Source organism: Eleutherodactylus coqui, chromosome 10 (assembly GCF_035609145.1).
Source record: "Eleutherodactylus coqui strain aEleCoq1 chromosome 10, aEleCoq1.hap1, whole genome shotgun sequence".
NCBI lineage: Eukaryota > Metazoa > Chordata > Amphibia > Anura > Eleutherodactylidae > Eleutherodactylus > Eleutherodactylus coqui.
The window spans coordinates 3,291,490-3,306,418 of record NC_089846.1 but is presented as its reverse complement, the minus strand read 5'-3'; the positions used below and the strand labels follow the sequence as shown (position 1 = coordinate 3,306,418).

The following is a 14,929-nucleotide window of genomic DNA, read 5'->3' as shown; positions in this document are numbered from 1 at the left end:
GCTTTCGGGACATTTGGTGATCATTAAAGTGATTACCAGCTAGGGTGCTTCAGCTCCCCGGCTGGTAATAATTTTGCGGCGTTGCGGCTAGATGCGCACACTGATGGCAGTGTGTGCATCCAGGATCTTCCTCCCATCCTCACCTGACCTCTTCAGGAGAGGGAAGGAGGCACTGGGGTGGGTGCAGACACTTCCACCTGCAACAGCAGCGTGCTGAAGACCAGGAGGAGGTAAGTATATCACTGTTACTACTGGGGTCAATATAGGGGACACTATTAGTAATAGTGTCCCCTATATCAGCCCCAGTAGTAATGGTTTTACTACTGAGGGCCACTGTGGGGGTCACCATTACTACTGAGGTCACTGTGGGAGTCACTACTACTACTGAGGTCACTGTGGGGGTCACTACTACTACTGAGCTCACTATGGGGGTCACTATTACTACTAAGGCCACTGTGGGGGGGGGGGGGGGTCACTACTACTACTGAGGCCACTGTGGGGGTCACTACTACTACTGAGCTCACTATGGGGGTCACTACTACTACTAAGGTCACTGTGGGGGGGGGGGGGTCACTATTACTACTGCGGCCACTGTGGGAGTCACCATTACTACTAAGGTCCCTGTGGGGGGGAGTCACTATTACTACTAAGGTCACTGTTGGGAGTCACCGTTGCTACTGCGGCCACTGTGGGGGTCACCATTACTACCCAGGCCACTATGGGGGTCACCATTACTACCAGGGCCACTGTGAGGGTCACTATTACTACTAAGGTAACTGTGGGGGACACTATTACTACTACTGTGGGGATCACCTTTACTACTGAGGCCCCTGTGAGGGTCACCATTGCTACTAAGGTAACTATGGAAGACATTATTACTACTAGGGCCACTGTGGGGGACACTATTACTACTGCGGCCACTGTGGGGATCGCCTTTACTACTGAGGCCACTGTGAGGGTCACCATTACTACTGAGGCCACTAGGGGTGTCACCATTACTACTGAGGCCACTGTGGGGGGGTCACTATTACTAGTGAGGCCACTGTGAGGGTCACCATTACTACTGAGGCTACTGTGAGGGGTCACCATTACTACTGAGGCCACTGTGGGGGGGGGGTCACCATTACTACTGAGGCCACTGTGGGGGGGGGGCACTATTACTACTAAGGCCACCGTGGGGGGGGGGCACTATTACTACTAAGGCCACCGTGGGGGCCACTATTACTACTGGGGGCCACTATGGGGGGACACAATTACTACTGGGGCTAATATAGTGAACACTACTACTACTGCGGCCACTCTGCATGTGGCAGCGTACCTCAAGCTGACATACGGTATCTTTACACATGGTGGAAATACTGCAGAATGTCCGCAGCGGAAATTTCTGCATCCAAATAAATTTTCAAAATCTGTACCATATGAATCCACAGCTGATGTCACAGCCTAACCTCCTCTGCAGGCTGCCCGCTGTCAGCACGCCCCGGCTTCTGGTTCCCAGCGGCCTAGTCAGGTGATGCTGGTCAGGTGCGGCATCGTTGGTCAGGTGATGCTGGTCAGGTGCGGCCACTACAGGCCGCTGGGAACAGGAAGCCTTTGGAGGAGGTGAGGAGGAGCGCCACATAGCGTGACATCAGCTGCGGACACCAATGGTGCGGATATTGAGTTTTTTTGGAAGCAGAAATGCTGTGGAATGTGCTCCTGTCTTTTCTGAAGCGCCCTGTATTTTTTAGAATGAGGAAGGTAAAATAATACGCTGTGATAAGCCCCGCCTTGATCACACCCCTCTGTCCTGCCCTGACTACACCCTGGCATCTCACCCCTGACCACACCCATCTGCCATGCCCTGACCACACCCGCTGTCCCACCCATGACCACACCCCCTCTGCCCGCCCCTGACCACACCCCAGCATCTCACCCCTGACCACACCCCTCTGTCCCGCCCCTGACCACACCCCTCTGTCCCGCTATGACCCTGGGAAAACCTGGTCACCTTAGCTATGCTGTTTCTGCAGCCCAGAGTCACAGCGTTCGCTCAGCGCTTCCTAAAGGCCGTATTTTCACTTTTTATTTTAAAAATCACATTTTCACTACAAATGTGAAGCGACTCACAAGAAAACGACCCCTCGCCGCTAAACGCACGATTTTCACGCACATTTTCACACGTCCTATAGGAAAACTGTTTTTAAAAAAAAACCGCCCCGCAGTCGTCTGAGCCTCGGCTGCACACAGGACTGCGATGTCATTTCTAAGTCATCCGTAGCAAATAATGGGTGAAACTGCGATCTCACAGAAAAATAGGAGGCGCTGCGTCACGCTTGTCTCACTGCGAGAGGAAAAACGCAAAAACCCATCGAAAGCAATGCGTTCTATTTCCGTGGGAGTTTTGTGAGTCTCGTGTAGGAAATTCCCCGTGTAAAGATGGTGGACGGCGGTATTCACACGGACAAGCGCGATGGCGCTCCCAGCACCGCAGACCAGTACTGCGCTTACAAACATGCGATTTTGCACATTATTTCAATATGAAACATTCTAACCGGCATCGCACTTACGTGAAAATCACAGCTGCTTGCCGGCACAATGTCATTTGTTTAGCTCTCATAATAGAAAACAAAGTCCGATATCGCCCCAAAATAGAAGAATTGCAGCCGTTCTCTCAGCATCGCAAGAAAAATCACCCGGGGAAATAGCGCCGCCGCAGTATGGACGCCCCTGTGAATGGAACGCACAAAACACACAAGATTATTGGCCATGTGAACAGCCTGAGTCCCCCCACCACTGGGCGAGGGTGGTAGGGGTGGGTCCAGAGGTGGAGCCTCGGGTGGTAGGGGTGGGTCCAGAGGTGGAGCCTCGGGTGGTAGGGGTGGGTCCAGAGGTGGAGCCTCGGGTGGTAGGGGTGGGTCCAGAGGTGGAGCCTCCGGGTGGTAGGGGTGGGTCCAGAGGTGGAGTCTCAGGTGGTAGGGGTGGGTCCAGAGGTGGAGCCTCGGGTGGGAAGACCCCTTGAAGTCTTTGGGGGCAGCTCATGTGTCTCTTCAGGATTGGATAGATTACACGTCAATCATCTTGGTCATTTGTTGCCCTGAGATAAGCGGCATCGTTAGTGTCCGGCCGCCGCTTATCTCCTTCCCTTATGGACAGTCCAGCCCGATGGCTCGCGAGCTTTAGAGTAGCAGAAGTCTCTTTCGGGGTCCTCCGGGGCAGACGGATCGGATCGCGGTTTTCATTCCGTCCGTGGTTTAGCCACTTGTAAATATCGGGGTCTCTGACTCACGAATTCCCTGGCAAAGGTGATCGATCACAATACACTTGTAGTGCCACAGAAACAACATCACCATGAAAGCGAGGACCAACATGGCCGCCATCACCACCGCCACGCGGCCCCTCAGGTTGAGCCCCTGGCATATCTCCGTGGCTTTAGCGAGGAGCCGCTGGGAGGCCGCACCCTCCTGTCCATCTTGGATGAGCAGAATCTCAGCCTGTATTGGAGGCATCGTCAGGGCGATCGCAGGGCGTTATCTGCTCGCCGCTCTTCGTATCCTGCATGGAGAAGGATGGGAGATATGAGGACTTCAGAGCTGCTTTATGGCGGCCTCAGCAGTCAACACACAACTGTTCTAGAGTCCTGAGTGACAAAAGTGCTAAATGTCATGGAAAACAGAGCGACTTCTGCTCTGGAGGACCCAACACTACATGAAGCCTACTGATCTCAATGGACGGCATGCAATTCTTCATTTCACCTGTGGGGGTGCTGCAGCGAACTCTAACCCTTTGGATCATTACAAACTGCTGCAGCCCCTCGAGATCAGCTCATTTCTGGGGACCCTTAAAATAGAAGAAGAGACTGTCAAAAGTGGACATCCCCTTTAAGAACAGTCATAAGACAACAAGCGTGTCATCATCGACAAGAAAGACTCCTCCCCCGCAAATCTTCGCAATGACGTGTAAATACGAGTCTGCGATGGATCGCTCGACAATTACCTCTGCCATTCAGGTACACAGAAGAGCCCGGTGACAAGCGTCAATGGTGGATATCTGGGTTGTCACTCATTACCATATGCAAAACTAAGGGGTGACAGCATATAGCTGTATACGAGTACCGAGTCTATCAGTGGGGTGACAGTATATAGCGGTATACGGGTACCGAGTCTATCAGTGGGGTGACAGTATATAGCTGTATACGGGTACCGAGTCTATCAGTGGGGTGACAGTATATGGCAGTATTCGGGTACCAGGTCTATCAGTGGGGTGACAGTATATAGCAGTATACGGGTACCAGGTCCATCAGTGGGGTGACAGTATATAGCGGTATACGGGTACCAGGTCCATCAGTGGGGTGACAGTATATAGCGGTATATGGGTACCAGGTCTATCAGTGGGGTGACAGTATATAGCGGTATATGGGTACCAGGTCTATCAGTGGGGTGACAGTATATAGCGGTATACGGGTACCAGGTCCATCAGTGGGGTGACAGTATATAGCGGTATATGGGTACCAGGTCTATCAGTGGGGTGACAGTATATAGCGGTATACGGGTACCAGGTCCATCAGTGGGGTGACAGTATATAGCAGTATACGGGTACCAGGTCTATCAGTGGGGTGACAGTATATAGCGGTATACGGGTACCAGGTCTATCAGTAGGGTGACAGTATATAGTGGTATACGGGTACCAGGTCTATCAGTAGGGTGACAGTATATAGTGGTATACGGGTACCAGGTCTATCAGTGGGGTGACAGTATATAGCGGTGTACGGGTACCAGGTCTATCTGTAGGTAACAGTATATAGCAGCGTACGGGTACCAGGTCCATCAGTAGGGTGACAGTATATAGCGGTATACGGGTACCAGGTCTATCAGTGGGGTGACAGTATATAGCAGTATACGGGTACCAGGTCTATCAGTGGGGTGACAGTATATAGCGGTATACGGGTACCAGGTCTATCAGTAGGGTGACAGTATATAGTGGTATACGGGTACCAGGTCTATCAGTAGGGTGACAGTATATAGTGGTATACGGGTACCAGGTCTATCAGTGGGGTGACAGTATATAGCGGTATACGGGTACCAGGTCTATCAGTGGGGAGACAGTATATAGCAGTATACGGGTACCAGGTCTATCAGTGGGGTGACAGTATATAGTGGTATACGGGTACCAGGTCTATCAGTGGGTTGACAGTATATAGCGGTATACGGGTACCAGGTCTATCAGTGGGGTGACAGTATATAGCAGTATACGGGTACCAGGTCTAACTGTAGGGTGACAGTATATAGCAGTATACGGGTACCAGGTCTATCAGTGGGGAGACAGTATATGGCAGTATACGGGTACCAGGTCTATCAGTGGGGTGACAGTATATAGCAGTATATGGGTACCAGGTCTATCTGTAGGGTGACAGTATATAGCAGTATACGGGTACCAGGTCTATCAGTGGGGTGACAGTATATAGCAGTATATGGGTACCAGGTCTATCTGTAGGGTGACAGTATATAGCAGTATACGGGTACCAGGTCTATCAGTGGGGTGACAGTATATAGCAGTATATGGGTACCAGGTCTATCAGTAGGGTGACAGTATATAGCAGTATACGGGTACCAGGTCTATCAGTGGGGTGACAGTATATAGCAGTATATGGGTACCAGGTCTATCTGTAGGGTGACAGTATATAGCAGTATACGGGTACCAGGTCTATCAGTGGGGTGACAGTATATAGCAGTATATGGGTACCAGGTCTATCAGTAGGGTGACAGTATATAGCAGTATATGGGTACCAGGTCTATCAGTGGGGAGACAGTATATATCAGTATACGGGTACCAGGTCAATCTGTAGGGTGACAGTATATAGCAGTATACGGGTACCAGGTCTATCAGTGGGGTGACAGTATATAGCAGTATATGGGTACCAGGTCTATCAGTGGGGAGACAGTATATAGCGGTATACGGGTACCAGGTCCATCAGTAGGGTGACAGTATATAGCAGTATACGGGTACCAGGTCTATCAGTGGGGTGACAGTATATAGCAGTATACGGGTACCAGGTCTATCAGTGGGGAGACAGTATATAGCAGTATACGGGTACCAGGTCTATCAGTGGGGAGACAGTATATAGCAGTATATGGGTACAGGTCCATCAGTGGGGTGACAGTATATAGTAGTATACGCGTACCAGGTCTATCAGTGGGGAGACAGTATATGGCAGTATACGGGTACCAGGTCTATCAGTGGGGTGACAGTATATAGCAGTATATGGGTACCAGGTCTATCAGTAGGGTGACAGTATATAGCGGTATACGGGTACCAGGTCTATCAGTGGGGTGACAGTATATAGCAGTATATGGGTACCAGGTCTATCTGTAGGTAACAGTACTGTATATCTGAAAGCAAGAAGAAGTAACAATGTATCTGAAACGCTAAATATTTGGTGTTGCCATAGCAACGAGAATGTAATTGTGTTACTGTAATCCACATAATTGTTCTGTAGTCTCCGAGTTCAAGTGCTTTACACTGCAGCCCTGATTTCTGGAAATCCCTTAGCACTCAGATGGCAGGGATCTAGGAGGGGATCTCTTCTGACTGGAGTTCCTCTTTAAGTAACTTGGGGGTTGCAGCCTTTTAATAAACCACAAAGAATAAGGGAGTCGTCCCCATCAACCAATAGAATCCTAGAACGAGTTGGAAGGACCCTCCAAGGTCATTGGGTCCGACCCCCTGATCACTGCTGCTATCATGTCATAGCCCACCCTGGCCCAGTAAGAGCTGAAGCCTGATTGGCTGCTGTCGGGGGATCTATAATGTCTCTGGGTCTGCATTTGGCTTCTATTACTCCAGCGCTCAATCATTAGAGGAGACGGCGAGCAGATAGCGCTGTGCGGGATGGACGGGGGCAGTGAAGGGTTAATGATTAACCACAGACTGATAATTACCCAGAGAGGAGAAAAAGGCGAAACATTACATCATGGAGGTGAGCGGGCAGCCTTCCAGGTAGTGACAAAGGTCAGATGCATCCCGCACTGGCATATCCTCCTATGTAATAATAGTGGCGGATACCGAGGGCTGTATCCATCCTGCACACCTGGCCAGATGCTACTGAGCAGTATATACCTGCCTTCACATTCAGGGGGCTGCAGCCTAGACGGGCACAGTACTGCATATACAGTACTACTACTACTACTACACAGCCTAGACATATACAGTACTACTACTACTACACAGCCTAGACATATACAGTACTACTACTACTACACAGCCTAGACATATACAGTACTACTACTACTACACAGCCTAGACATATACAGTACTACTACTACTACACAGCCTAGACATATACAGTACTACTACTACTACACAGCCTAGACATATACATTACTACTACTACTACTACACAGCCTAGACATATACAGTACTACTACTACTACTACACAGCCCAGACATATACAGTACTACTACTACTACACAGCCTAGACATATACAGTACTGCGTCTGACCTGTGCTAGGAGGGGTGCCGCTCTCAGGATCTCTTCTGCATCTATACATCGGGGTTGGGGAAGTTGCACTTGGCTTTCTCAAGCACAGGAATGGCAAAAGGCAATACTGGCCGTATACAACTATATGCAAAATGTGCCAAAACCTAATAATGACTCCCATCATATTACAAAGTGCTTTCAGCATGCAGAGTAAATCCCGAATCTAATGACGGCAGTAAAGACTGACACAGCTCAGGAGTGGTCTGGGTGGTTCTGTCTCTGGCTGGGGTGTATACAGGTCCTACCTGATCCTGATGTGCAGCAGTGACACTGAGCTGCTCCCAGGTGAGGCGGCAGGTATTTATGCAGGTGACAGCCCTCCTCCATCAGCCCTCATAGGATGACACCAAATAAACCAGACTTGCTGGAACTTCTAGTCCACGCAGAGGTGGAGAACCAGTCCTACCCTCAGGCTTCTCACAGCTGAGAGTTTGCTACAATTGTATCTAGTCTAAACAATCTTCTGTGTTCACAACAGTCTACACTGCCACAATGTGCTGGGCCGGACACATTGTAACAGCTCTGCAGCTCTGGGAAGTATGAGGTCTATGCAGCTTTTCCATCTGAATTTCTCCATTCACTGCCAACAAAGAAGGATTAAACGAGAGCAGACCTAATGCTTCTCACAGCTGAGGGGTTGTTACAATTGTGTCCAGCCTAGACCATCCTCTGTGGACTCTGGACTGATACATGGTAGCAAACTCGCAGCAGAGGAGAGAGCTTTGTGGTGCTGTTGGCTGTGGCTCCTGTGCAGGCTGCATACAATTGTAGCAAATGCTCAGCTGTGAGGAAATATTAATCCTCTGGATGTAGCGTCAAATAAACTCCATTTACTGACAGCAAGCAGAGATCCTGAAGATCCCAATAGTGGGCGTAAGCGTACTTCCTATGGATGGCTTGGGTACAGAAGCTGAGCCTGCACCGCCTGCAGTGGGAGCCGGCAACAGCAGGGATCGATGAGAAGCAAATCCCCACCGTTAGCCCCTTACATGCTGCCATCAATGTTGATTGCAGCATTTAAAGTGTTCGCAGAGGGAGAGCGCTGCCGCTGTGATGTCATCGACCTCCGTCTTGTAAGCGCAGAGGGAGGGCGCTGCCGCTGTGATGTCATCGACCTCCGTCTTGTAAGCGCAGAGGGAGAGCGCTGCCGCTGTGATGTCATCGACCTCCGTCTTGTAAGCGCAGAGGGAGAGCGCTGCCGCTGTGATGTCATCGACCTCCGTCTTGTAAGCGCAGAGGGAGGGCGCTGCCGCTGTGATGTCATCGGACCAACGTCTTGTAAGCGCAGAGGGAGGGCGCTGCCGCTGTGATGTCATCGGACCAACGTCTTGTAAGCGCAGAGGGAGGGCGTTGCCGCTGTGATGTCATCGGACCAACGTCTTGTAAGCGCAGAGGGAGGGCGCTGCCGCTGTGATGTCATCGGACCAACGTCTTGTAAGCGCAGAGGGAGGGCGCTGCCGCTGTGATGTCATCGGACCAACGTCTTGTAAGCGCAGAGGGAGGGCGTTGCCGCTGTGATGTCATCGGACCTCCGTCTTGTAAGCACAGAGGGAGAGCGCTGCCGCTGTGATGTCATCGGACCAACGTCTTGTAAGCGCAGAGGGAGGGCGCTGCCGCTGTGATGTCATCGACCTCCGTCTTGGAAGCGCAGAGGGAGGGTGCTGCCGCTGTGATGTCATCGGACCTCCGTCTTGTAAGCGCAGAGGGAGAGCGCTGCCGCTGTGATGTCATCGACCTCCGTCTTGTAAGCGCAGAGGGAGAGCGCTGCCGCTGTGATGTCATCGGACCAACGTCTTGTAAGCGCAGAGGGAGGGCGCTGCCGCTGTGATGTCATCGACCTCCGTCTTGGAAGCGCAGAGGGAGAGCGCTGCTGCTGTGATGTCATCGGACCAACGTCTTGTAAGCGCAGAGGGAGGGCGCTGCCGCTGTGATGTCATCGGACCAACGTCTTGTAAGCGCAGAGGGAGGGCGCTGCCGCTGTGATGTCATCGGACCAACGTCTTGTAAGCGCAGAGGGAGAGCGCTGCCGCTGTGATGTCATTGGACCAACGTCTTGTAAGCGCAGAGGGAGGGCGCTGCCGCTGTGATGTCATCGACCTCCGTCTTGTAAGCGCAGAGGGAGAGCGCTGCCGCTGTGATGTCATCGGACCAACGTCTTGTAAGCGCAGAGGGAGGGCGCTGCCGCTGTGATGTCATCGACCTCCGTCTTGGAAGCGCAGAGGGAGGGTGCTGCCGCTGTGATGTCATCGGACCTCCGTCTTGTAAGCGCAGAGGGAGGGCGCTGCCGCTGTGATGTCATCGGACCAACGTCTTGTAAGCACAGAGGGAGGGCGCTGCCACTGTGATGTCATCGGACCAACGTCTTGTAAGCACAGAGGGAGGGCGCTGCCGCTGTGATGTCATCGGACCAACGTCTTGTAAGCGCAGAGGGAGGGCGCTGCCACTGTGATGTCATCGGACCAACGTCTTGTAAGCGCAGAAGGAGGGCGCTGCCGCTGTGATGTCATCGGACCTCTGTCTTGTAAGCGCAGAGGGAGAGCGCTGCCGCTGTGATGTCATCGGACCTCCGTCTTGTAAGCGAGAGGGAGAGCGCTGCCGCTGTGATGTCATCGGACCTCCGTCTTGTAAGCGCAGAGGGACGATGGGTTGCATGGCCTGTGATTGCTTTAAGAAGCAATGAGGCATTGCAGTACAGAAGCAATGCAATGTGTTATCAGAGCGACCATAGCATCACAGGTTCAAGTCCCCTTCAGGGACAGAACGTCCGGAACGCCCTGCGCAATATATGAAACTCACATTTTATTCTGCATGGCGAATGCTGTAAAAAAAAAACAGACAAAATGCCCGGATTGTTTATTTTGTCTCAAAAAAATCTTAATAGAAGTGATCAAAAAATCTGCATATACCCCAAAATGGTAGCAATATAGACTATAGCGCCGGCCGTGGAAAAACAGACAGAGCGCCGGCCGTGGAAAAACAGACAGAGCGCCGGCCGTGGAAAAACAGACAGAGCGCCGGCCGTGGAAAAACAGACAGAGCGCCGGCCGTGGAAAAACAGACAGAGCGCCGGCCGTGGAAAAACAGACAGAGCGCCGGCCGTGGAAAAACAGACAGAGCGCCGGCCGTGGAAAAACAGACAGAGCGCCGGCCGTGGAAAAACAGACAGAGCGCCGGCCGTGGAAAAACAGACAGAGCGCCGACCGTGGAAAAACAGACAGAGCGCCAGCCGTGGAAAAACAGACAGAGCGCCGGCCGTGGAAAAACAGACAGAGCGCCGGCCGTGGAAAAACAGACAGAGCGCCGACCGTGGAAAAACAGACAGAGCGCCGACCGTGGAAAAACAGACAGAGCGCCGGCCGTGGAAAAACAGACAGAGCGCCGACCGTGGAAAAACAGACAGAGCGCCGACCGTGGAAAAACAGACAGAGCGCCGGCCGTGGAAAAACAGACAGAGCGCCGACCGTGGAAAAACAGACAGAGCGCCGACCGTGGAAAAACAGACAGAGCGCCGGCCGTGGAAAAACAGAAACTTCTGGAACTTTAAACAATACAAAAAAATAAATAATTTCCAAAAAAGTGTTTTTATTGTGCAAATGTCAAAATACTTACATATATAATTTTGCTTTTGTTGGGATCGCCCCGAACCGCAGAAAACACGGATCTATCATTTATGCTGCATGATTGTTTTTGTTTTTCTACAATGTTAAAGTCAGAATTGATGTTTTTCTCCCTGCTCTAAAAAAATGTAATAAAAGTTCTACAATACATGACATCTCCCCAAAAATGGTACCAATAAGAAGTACCGCTCGCCGCGCAAAACATAAAGATGATGGCTCTGAAACATTGGACATTAAAATCTCCCCAAATTGTTGTGTCTTTAGGTCCAAAATACGAATTGTAAAGAAAGGGAGCAGCCAAAAAGAGGCGGTATGATTAAGGGGTTAACTAAACCTCTGACACGTCATAGCGACACGTCTGAAGTGCTTATCAGCGGGGGTCCGGGTGCTGAGACCCCCACAATCCCTAAAATAGATGGGCCCGATCCGGTGTTATCAGCGGGCATAGACAGAGCAGGAAGCAGTGGAATAGGCGCTGCGCTCAGATGAAGGCTTCTGCGGTCGGTGGGGGTCTCGGCATCCAGACCCCACTGATCAATACTTCGGACGGGTCTATTACCCTGCTTACCAAATGCCACCTGACTGCAGGCGATAACGGCGTCATGTGACGGTGGACAGGCAGGACCCCCAGTGTCTGCACAGGGGGCATCTCAGGTGAGTGCGGTTGGGCAGCTGACATACTCGGGCTGCACCTGCTGGTGGATTCGCAGTATTTTGCTCGGAGTTCTATAAGAATAATACAGCTATTATACACCAGTAAAACGAGTTCTCGCTGGCAGCCTGACAACGATGATAACAGGGAGGATGAGGACTACATCCAGGACAACATGTAGGACATACCAGACACGTGCGCCGCCACTAGGCACACAACGTCATGTCTCCCAACTTTAGGACAAAGAGGAGAGGGGCAGCTGTAAAGTTTAATGACAGATCACGCCCTCTTATCCCATAATGGGGCCCTTCAGTAATAGCGACTCCCACAGTGGCCCCAGTTGATTCTAATAGTGGGCCCAGTAGTAATAGTGACCCCCACAGTGGCTCCAGTAGTAATAGTGACCCCCACAGTGGCTCCAGTAGTAATAGTGACCCCCACAGTGGCCGCAGTAGTAATAGTAGCCCCCTAGTGACCACAGTAGTAGCAGTGCCCCCCCATGATGGCCCCAGTAGTAATAGTGAGCCCCATGATAACTGTAATTTAATTGATGGCGCCCTAGGTGACTTGGCGGCGATCTGCCCCTTTAATGATGCCCCCGATTGAAATCTACCTACAAACCATGGTGTCTTTTAGGAATTGCATGCGGACCTCCCTTACTTAGCTCCATGGTTACTGGAAAGCAAACCAGTGTTCCAGACCCTCCCCGGAAACCCAATCCAGCCGCACCGATGATAACTTTAGAGCGGCCCACACTCATTATAAGTAGCGTTCCCTGTCATTGTCACAATCAGGCTGGAGACAGGGTGATAAGCCCACCGGAATGTGTTCCCCATCACTGCTGACCTTCTTTTGTCTGCTTTGGTTTTTCATCTTTGGACTTTATTTTTGTTAAGGTGTCGGGGTGTGATAATGAGTATTGGGGTCCGCACTGCGCTGAACTCCCTCCACCCGAGCTGGTGGACACACCACTGTGACGAATGGCCTGCCAGGATTAGGCCACCTGCGGACGACCAGGTTGGATCCGGCTGTGAGAATGCACGCAGCGGGACCCGACCCGAGCGTCTGCAGAGAGCAGCGTGACACTCACTGCTCCCGCGGCCCCGGCTCTTTCATGTGTTGGCTGCCGGGCAGCAGGCGCATGCGCAGAGCGGAGCCGGTGAGTGAAATAGAGCATGCCGCGATTTGTTTGCCGCGTCAGATTTCGCGTGGCCAAATCGCGGCCGTCTGTATAGGATTATGTTTATTTAACGTAATCCTATGGCAGCGGCCATGGGCGGAAATTCTGCGGGAAATCCCGCCGCGGAATTTCCGCCCGTCTGCTGGCGGCCTTAGGAGGGGGGGGGGGCGTTCTCATTGGAGCCCCCCTGTGAAGTAAGTTCTTCAGTTCATTCATGGTCTGTATTTGGCTTACCTCCTGGAGGGCTGCAGCTTTTCATCTGTTGTCTATTTGCAGAAATAACATCTGAATATGGATGGGCTCTTTAACAAGTAAGCAGGTAATCCTCGCTGGCCTCCATGCTTTGCCCTCCTTTTCCCTCTATTTCTTGTCTTTTATTTATTTTAGGTATGAAGCTTCCTTTTAGTTATTGATACTTTTAGGACTTTTGGGCCATTTCTTGCTTTTCTTGATCTGTTTCCTTTCTCTATCTTCTTTCTCACTGGAGGTGAGCGAGCATCACTCTTCTCGAGTAACTGCATCAGATTTGGTAGAATAAAGGGGCTCACAATACCCCTTAACACCACCAGAGGGGGTCAGTAGTGGCTATGGACCAATCTGTCTCTAATCGATCTTCCTTTATCGGGCAGCTGGGCAGAAAGCGGGCGGACCCCATTATAGTCAATGGGGTCAATATATATATATATATTGTAACAGTGCAGGGGGAGACACACCAGGCCACGACCAAATGCTGAGGGTCTTGTCTTTATTCAGACTTGATGAACAAAACATAAAGTTCTGGCATTCTGCAGATAACAGAACAAGCAAGGAAAGTCCTTTTAAATCAGCAGTAGTAACACAAAAGTCTTTGTAAACTCCAATAGGACAAAGTAAAGCAAACCTTCCCAGCATCGGGGTGCGGTGTCTCCAGCTCGGTGCGGTGTCTCCAGCTCGGTGCGGGGTCTCCAGCTCGGTGCGGGGTCTCCAGCTCGGTGCGGGGTCTACAGCTCAGCTCAGGGCTCTCAGCCTCTGCTGCTCACACAGTACATCTCCTCCCTGACCTGGTCAGCTGCACCAATATATACCCATCACCTGTCCTGCTCAGGTAGAACTCCGTACCGGAGTGAGGAACGGACCGGATCTACATCACAGATGCTAGTAACCACCGCGATATACACCTTCTGTCCCTCACTTCACTTCTCACCCTGCTACATATCCCCCCCCCCCCCCTCTGCCCCAAGCCGGGGGGCTGGGCACCAACCTCTACCCAACAGCTGACCCTTGACAGGGCATCCGCATTGCCATTTGCCTTTCCTGGCCTGTGTTCAACCTTGAAGTCGAATTCTTGTAAGACCAGGGACCACCTTGTTACCCTGGCGTTGCTCCCTTTCCTTTTGTACATCCTATTCAGGGGGGCATGATCTGAGACCCGCCTGAACTTTCTTCCCAGGAGGTAATAGCGGAGTGAGTCCAGGGCCCATTTTATCGCCAACCCTTCCTTCTCAATGACCACGTATTTTTCTTCACAGGCCGTAAGTTTTTGGCTTAAGAACATTACAGGATGTTCCTCGACGTTAACCTCCTGCGACATTACTGCTCCTAGCCCTACAGCTGATGCATCCGTATGGACTACAAACGTTCTTGTGAAGTCAGGCGCCACCAACACGGGCAGCTGACACAATGGACGCTTTAGATCCATGAACGCTTCTTCTGCTTCTGGTGACCAGTGGGCCATTCCCGATTTCCCCCCCTTTTGTTAGCTTCGTTATGGGGCTGCCATCGTAGCAAAATTAGGGACAACACATCGGTAATAGCCCACTAACCCCAAGAAGGCTCCCACCTGTTTCTTTGTCAGGGGCCGGGGCCAATTCTGTATTGCCTCTACTTTATTCAGTTGGGGCTTTACCAAACCCCTTCCCATGATGACGCCCAGATACTTGACCTCTTCCATCCCTAAGGCACAGTGTTTGGGGTTTATTGTGAA

At 51.5% G+C, this 14,929-nt stretch overlaps 1 long non-coding RNA gene across 1 annotated transcript; it reads right to left on the bottom strand.

Annotated features, from left to right (window-relative positions):
* Window positions 1–2,188: 2,188 nt before the first annotated feature.
* LOC136579922 (uncharacterized) lies at window positions 2,189–7,588 on the bottom strand. Its single transcript, XR_010786935.1, has 2 exons — window positions 7,479–7,588; window positions 2,189–3,534 (listed from the first exon to the last, which is right to left on the bottom strand). It is a non-coding gene; the product is annotated as an uncharacterized lncRNA (long non-coding RNA).
* Window positions 7,589–14,929: the final 7,341 nt, after the last annotated feature.